At 39.0% G+C, this 15,819-nt stretch overlaps 1 long non-coding RNA gene across 2 annotated transcripts; it reads left to right on the top strand.

Moving 5' to 3' along the window:
• Nucleotides 1-2: 2 nt before the first annotated feature.
• On the top strand, nucleotides 3-15,021 carry LOC113600463 (uncharacterized). Of its 2 annotated transcripts, none has more exons than XR_008292575.1 (5): nucleotides 3-2,860; nucleotides 3,303-3,427; nucleotides 8,756-8,828; nucleotides 10,342-10,476; nucleotides 11,517-15,021. It is a non-coding gene; the product is annotated as an uncharacterized LOC113600463 (long non-coding RNA). The 2 variants fall into 2 exon arrangements; XR_003421453.2 differs by having other exon boundaries at nucleotides 3-2,867.
• The last annotated feature ends 798 nt before the right edge of the window (nucleotides 15,022-15,819 follow it).

The following is a 15,819-nucleotide window of genomic DNA, read 5'->3' as shown; positions in this document are numbered from 1 at the left end:
CAGAGACGCCTGGGATAGGTGGCTGTGGAGAGTAGGAGGTGGGGAGCTGAAAACTGGTAGGGGAGGGGGTTCTTGAAACTTAACCTTCATCAAATATTGTACTAACAGGGAAGTTAAGGCAGGAAGTGTTGGTTTGTGGTTAAGCACATGGGGCAGGGGTTGCTCTTAAGAGGAGCAAACAAATTCAAGTGCAGAAAATTTACATGGGATTGAGGGCTTTGTGGTCCCGAAGTTGTGTCAAGCTCAAAGTTTGATTAACCTTGTCAGCACTTAAAATTGTTTTTGAGATTTTGCAAAGGGTTCCCACTAAGATTTGTTTTTTCACCTTGTAAAAAAAGAAATGTTGGGAATAATTAGGGTTATTGATAGGTTACTAATGATGTGTTACGTGGGAAATACTCTCGAATCAGAAGAAATGCTTAGACCTCCCTAGGTTAAATTTGTTTGGGTAAAACATTATTAGTGTAAATATTTAAACAATTGTATCCTGTATGGGAAGGTTCTACACAATGATCAGTGTTTTTGCTGACCATGATACGTTTCTGTGTATCAGAGTTTTAGTGTTACTTTGCCTGTAAAACAAAAGCAGTATTATATTAGCAGTCATAATTTTAGTTATTTTTAAAAACATTAAGTTGGTTGCAACTTTACATCTTTAATGTGAATTCAGTGTGTTTCCTGGCTAGTTTTCTACTGAGGATTCACATCATTTATCTATAAAGTTTTATTAATCTACTACTGATGTTTAAAAGCCTACTTTAGATGTATTAAATCTATTTACTTGATAGTCTTGACATATTCTTGATATATTCTAACTTTGTACTAGGTTTACACCTAACATTTCAGGATTTTTATGTTATACCTGAAAATGTTTTCTCTGTGAAGATTATGTTTATCTGTTTTCATAAATTAAATGCAATCTCTTCTATGAAAATAGGCACGAATCTTTGTGTTTAAACATGTTTTGTCAAAACCTTTTTTGGATTGACTTTATTTTGTTCTCTGTGCCATGGACACAACCAGATATGCTTGTCGATTGCATGATTATTGTAATGAACTCTCTTCAGATCATTCTCTTTTGAAAATATCAGTAGGAAGTAAATAATAGACCTTCTAGTCTTTTGTCATCTACAGACAGTTTGTATGCTTTGTTTTACTCCTGATGCTTCCATGAAAATGCCTGGAATCAGCTGGAAGGCAGAGTGTTCCATTTTTAACAAAGGATTGTCTTAAGAGCCTGGAGACTCTGCCAGATACTCTTGGGTGCAGGCTTCTGATGGCATTGTTTAACTATGAGATCATACCAGTGGACTGAGTCAGGAGTTCCAGACATCCAGTCAAGAAGTAGAGGTGTTCCTGAGACTAGTAACCCTGGATCAAGTGGAACAAGAATTATTACATAGGACTGAATGAACTGATCTTTCATGATTATGGGCTTTGTTTGGAACAGTGCTGATGCTCTCGTGTTCTATTTTCTGGATGTAAGGATGCACTTTCTCTCTTCTCTCAAGCTATCTAGCACTCACAACAATTTAGTAGACTGTGCCCTTGTGAAACAGAAGGGAAACATTCCTCTTCTCTGCCCTGCCTCACCCTTCCAAATTCTGGGAAGTCTCGTGGAGTATTCCTGTTTTCGTGGCACTGTAGTTATTTGCATAGATTCAGTGAGAGCCCGTCCACCTTGTTAATAGGACATAATTGGAAGCACTGGTTAATCAAGGCTGGCTCTGCCTATAATGTCACAGTTGATAATGATGCTCGTTTCGTCAGATGTGACCAGACCCTTTTCAGCAATTAAAGTTGACATGATGGGCCAATGCTTACAAAGTCCCTCTTGGGAAAACTGGCCTGGCAACCGGCTTGATAGGGTTCCCAGCCTTATAGGTGAGCAAGGAAGGTCACTTCCTGGCAGACTCAGGAATCCTAGGCTATTTTGAGGACCTCAGGAAGAGAGGAATGCCCACCAAATCACTAGGTACTGCAGGTGGAAAATGATGGTGAAGTTTTGGCTTGGCTTCCTAGTCTCGAGAGGCTCTGAAAAGTCCAATCTGAGATTCTTTCTGAAAGCGTCCAGAGAAGCCAGTATAAGACCTACGTGGTACCACGTCGTTCTTGCTGCATCTATGTAAATAACCAGGCCACCTCCAGTGAGACCAGCCTTATTTTGTGACCAAGAGAAATCTTTCTTTGAGATTGTCTTTGATCAAGAGGGGAAAGGGACTGTAGAGAGCCTTTGGTGTTTCAATGGGAAACTATAGCATGCTCTTTTGGATTACCGGATTCTGACCCTATTCATTGCCTTTGAGCTATTTTGCACCTCTGTAAATTGCAGATCTATCTGGAAACTTTGTTTTGTCTGGTAACTAAGCTTTCTGTTTCCCTGTGCAAAAACCGGTTTGATGTTTACTTCTAAATTGCACTGTGTTTTCTCACCTTGCACAACTTGTCAACCCTTAACCAGATTTTCAGTTCTTACAGTTTCCTTTAATATTTGGCTATAAACTAATCTTAGCCTCAAAATAAACTTTCCATTTTTTCTGCCTCCTTCTTGACTTGAAGTCATGAGAACTACAAACCGATTGCCAGGTTTTTATTGGGACTCTGAAATTGCCTTTGCTGGTCTTTGCCTCCAAAATCTGAAGAGTCACTGCAAGCTGAAGCCTAAGGACTTTTTATAAGATTGGAAGGACTCATCATCCCACCTGATCATTCATGGTCCAGCTCTTTCCATGCATAGGCCACTGCTTGCACTACCAAGCAAGTGTGGCGAAATACTCGAGCCATCCATCCTTATTGGAGAAGAACCAATGCTGTGGACATCACCACCAATACAATTGACATCTCAGCTTCAAAAAACTCAGTGAGTGGTAAGAGACTGAATATACAAACAATCACCAGACCAGGTACAAAAATAGAGCTCTGACCCACAGCCTCTAGAGCAATTAGTCTAAGAAGCCAAATATAACCTATTCAATATCAGTCCCAAATCAGGACCTGGTCAATAATTGCCAGCTTCCCTAATTTTTGCCCTCACTTCTAACTTATATATCTAACAAATATATTCTAATCAACCATATAAGATGGTCCACTTCTAGTTAGTTCTCTAGCTTCTGAAAGCCGGCTGCCTCTAATTAGCATTCACCAAAGTCGTCCTGTTTTCCACTCCAGAGCTTTCCACAACTCTACCTGCATTTGAGTTTCTGCCCATCTCAGGTGATGGTGGTAATTCTCTTGCTATAGCAAGTTCTGAATGAACCGCATTTGTTTGTTTTCATTGGAGTGATCTTCATTTCTTACCACAGTTTTCTTGGAAGTTCCACCAAAATACAGTTGGCACTGACCATCACCGTGGCCTCCAGTCTTAGACCAGGCACCCAGAACCTGTTGTGCCTCACTGCTCACTGCTCATCAAGTCCACAACGATGTGGTAAGTCAGCACAGGCCTGAATTCTACACTTCGTGTTGAGTTCCTTGGTCTTTCTTCTGAGTTTTGTAGCCAGGTTTTGTTATTCGTGCCATTTGTTTGTATCATTGGTGGAATCAAGCCATTCTTTTCATCCCTTTTTGTTTGCATTTGTGTTACTGCTCCATGGGTTGCTGTCTAAAAGTGCTGTAGGTCACAAGAAGAATCATATGGTAGAACACAGGCATATGCCTTCTGAGCATATTTTTCATGGCAGCCTCACACACCAATGAGTTTGCCATTCTTTTTAAAAAAATTTTTTTTTCAACGTTTATTTATTTTTGGGACAGAGAGAGACAGAGCATGAACGGGGGAGGGGCAGAGAGAGAGGGAGACACAGAATCGGAAACAGGCTCCAGGCTCTGAGCCATCAGCCCAGAGCCTGACGTGGGGCTCGAACTCACGGACCGCGAGATCGTGACCTGGCTGAAGTCGGACGCTTAACCGACTGCGCCCCCAATGAGTTTGCCATTCTTACAAGAACTGCCCATTTGGACAAACTTTGTTGTAAGTCACCCAATAAAACTGGATGAGGTTCTTTCCATCTCAAGATTTTGTCCTTCGGGCTTTTCCCCCCCTTTGTGATTCAGAGAGAGCATTCTCTCTGATATTCCACATGCCAGAGGGCACACATTGTCGAGTCTGTGTTTGAAGGTGACCAATCATGAGTTTGGGTTTTGAGATATGCGTTGCACACATATTTCATTTCTACCAGCGTTGGCAGCTCTCATGGGATCATTTAAATCTAAATCATCTCCTCTTCTGGGAAAACTCTTGTTTCACATATCCACTCTCATGACAGTCCTTACTCTTGTACTTATCTTTCCAAATGTTGTAATTTTCCCAAGTATGAATTAAGCCTTTAGTGGGCACTTGGGGGCATTTGACTTCAAAACATTGTTCATTTGAAAGGTTCCTTAGAAAAGAAAGGAATACGATTTCTCAGTACATATGGGCAGCATTTTTTGATTGGTACACAGAGACCTCCAAACAAAGTTTAAATAAAAAATTACTTCACCAAAAGTTTCTTTGGCCAAGGCTATGAGGAATTTGACAAACTTAAGTAACAACAAAGTACTTTCTCTAGTAAATCCTCTTTCTTGTCCTTCAGCTGCTTCCCTATATCCTACTCTCCTTTTTCCCTCTTATCATTTCAATCTCTTTCCTCTGTCGACACCTCCATCTGCTTGTCCAGACCCTTTCCCCAACTCTTAAAACTACCAAAACCAGTTGCCTCTAAAAATCCATCCTTCTCTTGTGCTGGGTATGCAGGGAACTATAGAATCTAAACCTTGCACTCAAGCTCTAATTCTTAGAATTCTAAAGATTTCTCTAAACTTAGATAAGACCAGCAAATACCCATAAAAATTTTTTAGAATTCAACTTGTACACATGTTGGTTGGAAACTCAGATGCTTACTTCCGTATGGCAAATGCTGATTGGACCTACCCAATAAGGGACCTATAAGAACCCCCTTTTCACCTTAAGCTTGAGGCTCAAAAAGAAGCTCAAAAAGCAAGCTAGGTAAAGTCTCCTGAACACCATACATAAAACATTTTTAATAAACGGTCATTGGACCATAATTCCATGTGATAAAAGTAAAGATGAAACAATGGGATATTTTTTAGGATAGACTAGAAAATATCTTCCAAAAATGTGTGGGAGTGAGAGATGCTGATTGAACAGCAGCCCTTTCATCTCATTTTGTCAATGTTGCTGAACCTGAGATTGGGCACCTAATTCAAAGAAAGAAATTAGAATGGGAAATAGCCCCTTTATCTGAACTAAAACACCTGACCTAACATTTTGAAATGGCTTTAGAATAAAAATAAGACAAGACTTAAAATAACCCTGGGCCCTGAAGATCAAACAGCTAAGTAGACCACTACCTATTGATAAGGACATTTGTAGATATTGTAGAAAAAAAGGAGGGGCACTGGAAAAAAAAAATGTCTCATCTTAACAAAAGAAAAACCAAAATGAAAAAAATCCCTCAACTCAGATTAATAAGGAAGGAGAATGCGTTCAATAGTCTGGACTACTTTTAAACAAAGTGAATTATAAATATAGATGGTCAACCTCATTAATTCTTGGTAGATATGGGTACTGCTTTATGTTAAATCCTACCTCTTTCTCAACACATTCCTCAGAGAAAACATAGCACACACAGGAGCAGGTATCTCAAATAATCTGCAGCCATTAGCTGTAACCCTGTGTCCTTAACTGAAAAACATTCTTTTTTGTTCTGTGATGCCACCCTTGCAAAGTTAATAAGGGGATATTTACTTTGCAAATGCGCACGAGAGGAGATATATATTGAAATTCCAGAGGACTCCTCTATTCATAATCAAATTGCATCTGGTCTGGATATACCTTTGCCTTCTCCGTAATATTTAATACATACCTCTGATAAAAATCTTGACATCATAACTGACACCTTATGGACTAAAAATGCCAACATCAGAATTGGAATGGAATTGGAGGTGAATCTATTAAAATTCAGATAGATCATACCAAACCATTACCCTAACTTTCCCAATATCCTTTGAGGCCAGACACACAAAGGAAGAGCTCAAACCTAGCTTTAAAAACCTTATTCTCAAAGATCTTTTCATAGTCTGCAGTAGCCCTTGCTACACTCTCATCCTGCCGAAAAGGAAACCAAATGGATGAAGATATAAATTGTTCAAGACTTCAAGACCATCAACAAAATTGTTATCTTTTGTTTCCGTGTAGTATGCAATTCAAATACCATCTGATCTGCCTACCGCCTCTGGCTTCATTGTTCATTTGAAAGGATCTTTGCTTTGCCTTTTTCAGCATGCCTCTAGACCATGCCTTCCACTGAGGAGGACCACAATATCCCTGGGCAGTCATGCCTCAGGGGTGCACTGAAGCCATCTACCACTTTTCCCCAGGTCTTTAATCAAGATTTATAAGATCCAAATTTCCCTTGTGATTTAGTTCTGATATAATATAATATAACATAATAATCTCTTACTTTGTTCAGAGGACAAGGAAGCTTGTGAAAAGAATCATTTACTTACTCTCAGCCTTAGCAGAAAAGGAACATGATGCTTCAAAAGATAAATTACAAATGTTCCGCAATACAGTCCATTATTTAGGAAATGACCTATGTAAGAAAGGGAAATATTCTCCTGATAGATTAAAGACTATCCAAATTTATCCTAGACCTCTTTCAAGCTGACAACTGGGAGGATTTCTAGGTTTAATTGGAAATTGCAGGCAATGGGTACCAAATTTTTCTGTGATTGCAACACTTCTTTATGAATTGTCTAAGTCTTTGGTAAGAGACTCAGATCTGGGAGCCCAGGTATAAATAGGCCTTGTGTACCTAAAGAAGGCCCTTCAATAGCCTCCTTCTTCAGGTATTCCTAACTAGAAAGCCATTTCATTAAATTGTGCATGAACAATTTGAAGAAGCCCTTAGGGTTTCAATTGAATTTCATGGGAATCATCAAAAGCCAGCTGCTTACTATTGTCTCACCCTTGACCCTATTGTAAAGGCTTTTTCCCTCTTGACTTAAGGTAATCAGTGCCATCACAAAAGTCGCCAGTGCTTCTGCTGAACTAGTTCCAGGCTCTCCACTTACTCTCATGGTTCCTCATGCGACACAGACATTACTCTTGACTGAGAACACACAACACTTTTCAGCCAACTGATTAACCTCTGAAGAGATTCTGTTAACTCTCTCCTCTTTACTCTTCACCCTTGAAACAACCTGAATCCTGCCACTCTCCTGCTCCTGAACGAATTGCAACAGCTTGATTGTCTTACTTCAGTTAGGGAGCTATCTGTACCTCACAGATGCACAATGTATTAAAGATCCCACTGAGAAATCTGACCTAATAGTATTTGCTGAGGGAGCGTACCTCAACTGAAACTGGAGATTATCAAGCAGGAAATGCTATCAGTAATTTAAGAAGATGCCTCTTTAGAATATAGTCCTCTACCTGAAGTAAAATCAGCCCAGATGGCAAAACTTAACTGCCCTTCCTAGAGCTTTTCAACTAGCTAATGATCAGAGAATACATAATGTGTATATATACGAATAGCAGATCTGCTTTTGGAGTAGTACAAGACTCTGGGATGCCTTCTTCATAACAAAGGGGGTTCTCAGCTCTGCTGGTATCCTCCTAAAAATGGACAACAAGTTATGGAATTTTTAGATGTACTCCTACTTCCTAGAGGGATGGCTACTATAAAGATTGAAGCCCATGTAAAAAGAGATAATACAGAAGCTAAAGAAAATGCTGTAGGAGATCATTATGCTAAAAACTCTCCTTAACCAAAGTTATAAGCCTACCGAAACCCTCAAAGGATATATCTCTGGAAGGATTCAAAGAGGTCATTAAAAATATCAACATATGGCGTCCGATTTTGAAAAGGAAGGATCTGGTTGTATCTTTCACTCAGATAATCTCTGGAGTGCTCAAGATGGCAGCGTGGTTAAACCAGATAAATTCAAGTGGATATTAACTACATTTCTTCATGAAACTACTCTTTACAGACAAATCGATCATCTTAACATAGGTGAGAAAATTTTAAAACGATAGCTGAGGTTATTTTCAGGTCATGTGTCACCTGTCAACAACCTAATCCTGGAAAATCTGTAAAGGGGAGACACAGCCAGGACCTCAGTGGGACTTCAAACACCTTGAGATGGATTTTAACTGGCATCAACTTCTATGATATTTGAATATTTTTAGTTATTGTACATCTATATTCAGGATGGGCTGCAGCATTTCTTTGCTGAAAAGCTACAGGCCTTATGGTCACTAAAAAGCTGCTTGATTTTGTGTTTTCAGCCTGAGGCATCTCGACTTTTATATCAAGTGATCAGGATGTGCACTTACCAGACACTCTTGTGAGAAAATTCTGTAAGATGTTACCCTTACTTATAAACTATACTGTTCTTATCACCCACAATCTTCTGAAAAGGTTGAAAAGACTGATGGAAATCCTTGAATTTAAATTAACAAAACTTTCAGAAATCCTTGAGTTCTCTTCGTCAAAGACACTCTCACTAGGTCTTATAGCTCTACAGTTCACTCCCTCTGGGACACATCAGTTGTCCCCCTGTGAATTGGTAACTGCAAGATCCATGCATTTGGGAATTTCATCTCTGATATTAGACTCCACCCTACTGCATGGTGACATGGCAAAAAATTTACAAGGGGCTCTTGTATTACACCCAGTTCTATCACCAGTGGTTAAGGGTACCTCCCCAAAACATTTTTCTGAATCACCTCTTCATGATCTTCTGCTAGGATATTTTGTCTGTTGGAAGAAACATCAGAGGAAATCTGCTGCCTTTGATCTCAATGGAAGGAACTTTATCAGGTACTGTTAGCAACAAATACAACAGTGAAATGCCAGGGAGCCAGTGCTTGGTTTCATGCTTAACAATTAAGGAAGCAATTCAGAATTCTGCACAATTACAAGGCTACTTTAATAGGGGAATTTAAATTGAGGATACTCTGAGATCTTGTAGACACAAATAATCTTTGGAAGGAAACAGCTCACCTAATCTCTTTGGAACAAGCAGATGGCTTCAGACAATGAATAGTTTCTGCCCAGGGTGTTGGACCAAGACCTCTGTCTGATTCCTGTTTTATCTATCTACTACTAATAATTATCCTTATTTTCTATAGATCCTTGGTTGCTATTCACACATAAAGGCTCTTTCTCTCCTTTTTCCATCCTTATATAATTGTTAGGCCAGAACATACTCATTCTAATGCCATCATTAGACTATCTCAAACAGTAGCTACTGCCTTTGGTCTTACTGACAGCTGGATATGCCATCTATCACTGTATCCCATTATAAAACCTCTCACCAAATGAGACTATAAGGAATGGTCTAATGAGACTATAAGGAATGATGTTTCCATTTGCACTTACATGGAAAAATGACCTTAAACAAATAAGCCTGTGACTTTATCAGTGTCCATGTATGCAAAAGAACCAATTATTACAATCAATCAGACCCTATATAATTTTAAACTTTATTTCCCACAACTTTCTAAGGGCAATGGACCAAATGCTTGCCATCTGGAAGAAATTAACAGGAACCCAAATATGTACCCCAACTGATAGAAGGCGTTAGTTTTGATCTCATGATACATATAACTCATTATTTCCTAGATCTCACGTGTCCCTACCAAGTACTACTTTCTTTGTAACCAGGATTCCTGATTCTGTTTGTTTCAAACTAACACCTTTAAGAATAGTAGTCCAATGCTTGTCTGTGGACCGAAACCTTAATTCTATAAATCACCATGGCTAGAAATTCCAATTCAGACATAGGTTGAAAAATGAAGCCACTCTTGATTATTCAGGACACTACCTGTAGGAATTACTGATTCATTGTTCATGATACTATTCCCATCAGTGGGAATCATACAAGTAGAAAAAGGTGTAAGAAACCTCACTAATTTGCATAACTTACTAATGATACCATCTCTCGCTTAGACGGAATACAGATCACTTTCAACTCATTGGCATGAGTGACATGTCTACTCATTGGTGGCCAGTTGCATTGCTGTAAATTTCTTTTAAGCTAGTCATAGTGGCACTTGTGCTATTGCTAATAGTTCTTACTGTACTTGGATTAACAGAATAGGGTGGAACAGGCTATACGTTGCTTAAGGAGAATGCTATTTGGCTATCTAAAGTTAGTCCTCATGGCCTATGATATTTGTTCTCTTGGCTTGGGTTGGGCAACTGGGATTTGTTTTGAAGCATTTTATAGGGACTATTAATTGTTTTTGGTTTTGGTCATGCGATCATTATGCTGAACTGTTGTATTCTATCCAGAGTCTTAAATGTTCTCACACAGCTGTTCTCTCATCAGATGATCCCAATGATGACAAAACAACGGAAAGGTCAGGAAGATCTCGCATACAGTTGACTATGGAGGTGACTAACAATCTCTGAGCAGCGCAGATCTGGATCACTAGCTTTCTCTGAATTGGCCGACTTCTTGCAAGTGAGTTAATGATTGAAATGAGGAACTGGGAGACTGACCATACATACAGGCAATGGCCAGACTCTCAGACTATAAAAACAGAGTTCTGATCCACAGCCTCAGTAGCAATCAGCCTGGCAGGCCAACTCACCGTTTCTGCAGCAACTGCAGCAAATGGTCAGGTCTTGGTTAATAACCGCCTGATTCCCTAAGTTTTGTCCCTCATTTCCAAAAAAAAGTGAAAAATGTTCCCCTAATTAGTTAGGGGAACTAATAGCATGCCCTAACTCGAGTTAGTCTCATTCTAATTTCTTCATGCCAACAGCATCCTATCAGGGCGTACCTAGTCTTTCTTCCCTTTTATTTCACTAAGTTGTGCCTTGAGTCTCTGCCAAGTATAAGTGATGGTGGCTGACTTCCGTATGGTCGCAAGTTCTGAATAGTCTTTGCTTGTTCTCATTTGGGTGGCCTTCATTTATTTCCGCAGAAGTACTGCTTAATCAAAAGATTTTCTTCCACCAGCCTTTTGGAATCCACTAAACCTGTGACTCACAAGGTTGACTCCTAGTTCTTTGCTTTAATTCCATCTTTACAAAAAAAAGTTGATTTATTTATTTTGAGAGAGAGAGAGCATGTGCTGAAGGGGCAAAGAGAGAGGGAGGGAGAGAGAGAGAGAGAGAGAGAGAGAGAGAGAGAGAGAGAATCACTAGCAGTTTCCACAGCATAAGTGTGGAGCCTGATGCAGGGCTTCATGAACTCATGAACTGTGAGATCATGACCTGGGCCAAAATTGAGAGTCAGACCGACTGAGCCACCCCATTTTTTTAAATGTTTATTTATTTTGAGAGATGGGTGGAGGGGAGGAGGGGAAGAGAGAGAGGGAGAGAGAGAATCCTAAGCAGGCTCCGCACTGGCAACATAGAGCCTGAGTTGGGGCTCAGACTCACAAACCAAGAGATCATGACCTGAGCCAAAATCAAGAGTCAGACGCTTAACCAACTGAGCTATCCAGGTGCTCCAATTCCATCTTTTATATTGATATTTTTTATTTTTCATTTCAGATAACCCTGTTTAAGATGTCTGGACTTCAAGATTCTAAAACAATTGACCTTTGCTATAACCTCTCAACAGATGGTTCAGCTTATTTTACAGGAACAACACCAACAAAAGTCCTAGACAGATCCTGCTTTGTCTCACTCAGGAGGTTTATGCTGGTCTTTTACTTGTTTAGGTTAGTTTATTATATTCATTCTTATTGAACAAAAGGAGGGTTTGACAGTGTCAGCTCAGTATTTATCTGAGCTCTGTATTCCTGGAAAACATTGATGGTTAATAAATCCCCCATCTTTTGTGTTCAGTTTCTTACTGAAAAGAGCCACCACCCTTCTGCATACCATTTATGGAAGACTCCTCATCCATTTTTTCTCATGACTCCAATAAGAGTTGTGTGTCAAGGTGTCTATGGAAAATTGATTTTTGGCAAAGATGCCAGCACCATTCAAAGGCAAAAGCATAGTGCTTTCAACAAATGATTCTGGGACAACTGGCTAGAGTCACACACAGGAGAATGAAGTTGGATCTTTACCTCACCACTATATAAAAAATAACTCAAAGTGAATCAAAAATCCAAGTCTATGAGCTAAAACTGTGGGATTCTTAGAAGAAAACATAGAGGTAAATGTTCATGACATCAGGTGTGGCAGTGGAATTTGAGATATGACTCCAAACACAAGCAACAAGACAAAAAAACAGATAAATTGAGCTTCATTAAAATTGAAAAATTTGTGGGATGCCTGATGGCTCAGTTGGTTAAGGATCAGATTTCAGCTGAGGTCATGATCTCACATTTCATGGGTTGGAGCGCCATGGCGGGCTCTGTGCTGATAGCTTAGAGCCTGGAGCCTGCTTCAGATTCTTCTCCACCTGTCTCTGCCCCTCCCCTGCTCACACTCTGTCTCTCAAAAAAGAATAAAAAACATTAAAAAATAAAAATATATTAAAACTTTTGTGCTTCAAAAGATACTATCAAGAAAGTGAAAGGACAACCTAAGGACTATAGCTATATTTGAAAATTGTATATCTGATAAGGAACCTGTATCTAGAATATATAAAGAATTCTTAAAATTCAGTAATAAAAATGACAAATAACCTAGTTTAAAAAGTCAAAGGATTTGAATGGACATTTCTCCAAAGATGACATACAAATGGCTGATAAGCATATGAAAATATGCCATAGATCATTAGTCATCAAGTAAGTGCAGATCAAAACCACAATGAGATATTACTTCAAGCCCACTAGCCTAGAATCAAAAGGTAGGTCAATAACAAGTGTTGGCAAGGATGTGGAGAAACTGAAACCCCTCTAGATTGCTAGTGGGAAGGCAAAGTCACTACAGAAAACAATCTGACAGTTTCTTCAAATGATTTACCCTATGATCCAGACATTACACTCCTAGAGATACGGCCAAAGGGAAAAAAAAAACCTATGTCTACACAAAAAGTTGTACACAAATGTTTACAGCAACAATATTCATAATAGCCAAAAGGTAGAATCAACCCAGTGTCCAACTGGATATTTGGATAAACAAAATATGATACATCCATACAATGAAATATTATTTGGCCATGAAAAGGAAAGAATGACTGACATATGCTATAACACGGACAAATCTTGACCACATTAAACTAAGTAAAAGATGCCAGTGACAAAAGACCACATATTGTATTATCCGTTTATATGAAATGTCCAGAATAAGAGAATGTAAAAAGATAGAAAATAAGATAATGGTTGCTTAGGGCTGGAAAGGATGGTGGGTGGGGAAGGGATAGCTAAATCCGATGTTCTTTTCTTAAATTGAGATGACAAAAATATTCTAAAATTGATTGTAAGGATGGCTTCAAATCTGTAAATAAAAATAATTGTACCTTTTAAATGAGTGAATTTTGTGGTATGTGAATTATGTCTCAAGAGAGCTGTTAAGACACAAGAAGACAAATGGCCCGTGTTTGCAGATGTTTAGTAGCCTGTTTCCTGAATACAGGAAGTTGGGAGCCCAGTTTGAACTACCTTTGTCCCTTGTGATTCACAGTGCCAGCATTTTCACTAATACGATTCTCTTAATTCTGTGGGTTTTTACGAAGTTGAGAAGTTCACTCTATGCCACGAAACTGCGTCCATAATTATTTTTGAGTCAGATCTTCTAATTCTGACTGCCTAAGTGAATGCAGAGGGCCAGGGCTTTTGTCTTCCTGAGAGCACCACTTTCAGTATTTAAAGATCTTAACAAAGGTGTTACAGTTACTGCTATACAACAAACCATACCAAAACCTAGTGAATTAACACAATCATGATTTTTAATATGTCTGATCGTTTTGTGGGTCAGCCTGGAGATTCCCAAGCCGATTCTGCCTGCGCTCACATATGTGTTGTTTCAGCGAGAGATTTGGCTGGACTGGAAGGTGCAAAATGACCTCACTCACACGTTTGACCCTTGGTTCTGGCCTTTGGCTGAGATTCTTCAGTTTTTTCTCCATATGACCTCTCATCTGCCAGTAGGCTAGTTCAGCTGCCTTCCCTGGCTAAGGGAAGTTTTCCGAGAGAACCGAAGCAGAAGATGCAAAGCCTTTTAAAGCTCAACCCCGGAAGTTGCATTATGTCATTTCCGCCATATTCCATTGGCCAAAGCAAGTTATACTGGTCTAGATTCAAGAGGATGGAGAAACAGATTCCACAACCAGACGGCGGGCAAAGGGAAAGCCGCTCTGCAACATATCTTTGTCTTACTGAGATAGGAAGGGTTAGGGACGTTAAACAACTTCTGCAGTCCTTACAAGGATTTTGGACTTTATTGCTTGGAGCATCTCTAAAATATGCTAGTAACAGAGAATTATATGATCAGTTTGTGTTTTAGAGAGATGACTCTGAGAGCAGTGTGGAAGATGAAGAGAGGAAAGACAGAAGTTAGGCACAGTGTATTTAGAAAAATAATGCAGTTGTCCACCTGGAGATGACAAGGGCTCGAAGAGAGATTGAATGAGGAGATGGCTTATGGATTTTTAAATCTGACTCAGTGTTAGGCAAGTGTCAGAGTTTTATATAGCATGACAACTCACTATACCATGACTATATGGATATGTAATAAATTGTATATAACATCTCTAGTAATACATATATGTGTTGTAAAACTATATCAAGTGAAAGGAAGGGAATGATGAGCACAGAGTTTGGGATGATGACTGTCTTAGATGAGGGATGTAAACTATTATAAAAGTTTTGGACTTGTGGTTGGGTAGTAGACTCATATGTGCTTGTTATATTGCTACCAAAAGAGAAAGCAAAGAGAAATAGTTGTAGACCAAAGGTGTAAGCATAGTGTGAAACAGGGATTGTTCTTTATATATCTGATCCATGAAGGAAAATGATAATGCTGATCTGCTTTGTGGATCTCCAGTGAGATGGGTTAGTATGTACTATGCAGCATTTCCCCACCTTGCTTGCTCCAGAATCATTTGTCCACAGATGAAGCATGGAAGCTGCCAAGGCACTTATTTCACAGATGAGGAAAATGAGTTTGAGATGTAAAACAAACTTGCTCTTCTTTCTTATTCTGTTTTCTTTCTCCCTCCCTCCCTCCCTCCTTCCTTCCTTCCTTCCCCTCCTCCCTCCCTCTCTCCCTTCCTTCCTTCCTTCCCCTCCTTCCTTCCCTTCCTTCCTTCCTCTCCTCCCTCCCACCCTCCATCTCTTCTTTCTTCTTTCTTTCCTTCTTTCTTTCTTTCCTTCTTTCTTTCAGTGATTTGTCTTACCTTTTTTAGTTAATAGCTAGTCAATGCCATTCAATAAGTCTGAGTACTTTAAAAGGTCCTGAGAATACCATAAAAGAGAGCAAACCACATTCTAGTCTCCAGAGATGTGATGTCTAGGACAATGGCTATAAGTTACCTGTGGCTTTAAGCACTTGAACTGTGGATAGTATAACCAAGGAACTAAATTTCCAATTTTATATAATTTTAACAATTTTTTAACAATTAAAATATTTTTCCGTTAAATATAACCATTGTTTCAGTGTGACTGCATTTCACTTAACATCTTGAAAATTTAGCATCCAAGTTGATATGTGCGATAAGCATAAGATACACATTGAACCTGGAATATGGTTAGACAAACAGATTTTAGAAGCAAAAAAGATCCATTATGTTTTGGACATGTGGAAAGAGGATTTATTATAAGGAAAGAATGTAAAATATTGCATTAATAATCTTTATATTTATCCCCTGAGAAAACGATACTTTTTAACACATTAGGCCAAATAAAATTTATGATTAAAACTAATCTCACCTTCCTTACTATTTTTAATACGGCTGCCA

Source organism: Acinonyx jubatus, chromosome F2 (genome assembly GCF_027475565.1).
Source record: "Acinonyx jubatus isolate Ajub_Pintada_27869175 chromosome F2, VMU_Ajub_asm_v1.0, whole genome shotgun sequence".
Classification (NCBI taxonomy): domain Eukaryota; kingdom Metazoa; phylum Chordata; class Mammalia; order Carnivora; family Felidae; genus Acinonyx; species Acinonyx jubatus.
The sequence above is the reverse complement of the archived record's forward strand: the minus strand, read 5'-3'. Positions and strand labels throughout refer to the sequence as shown.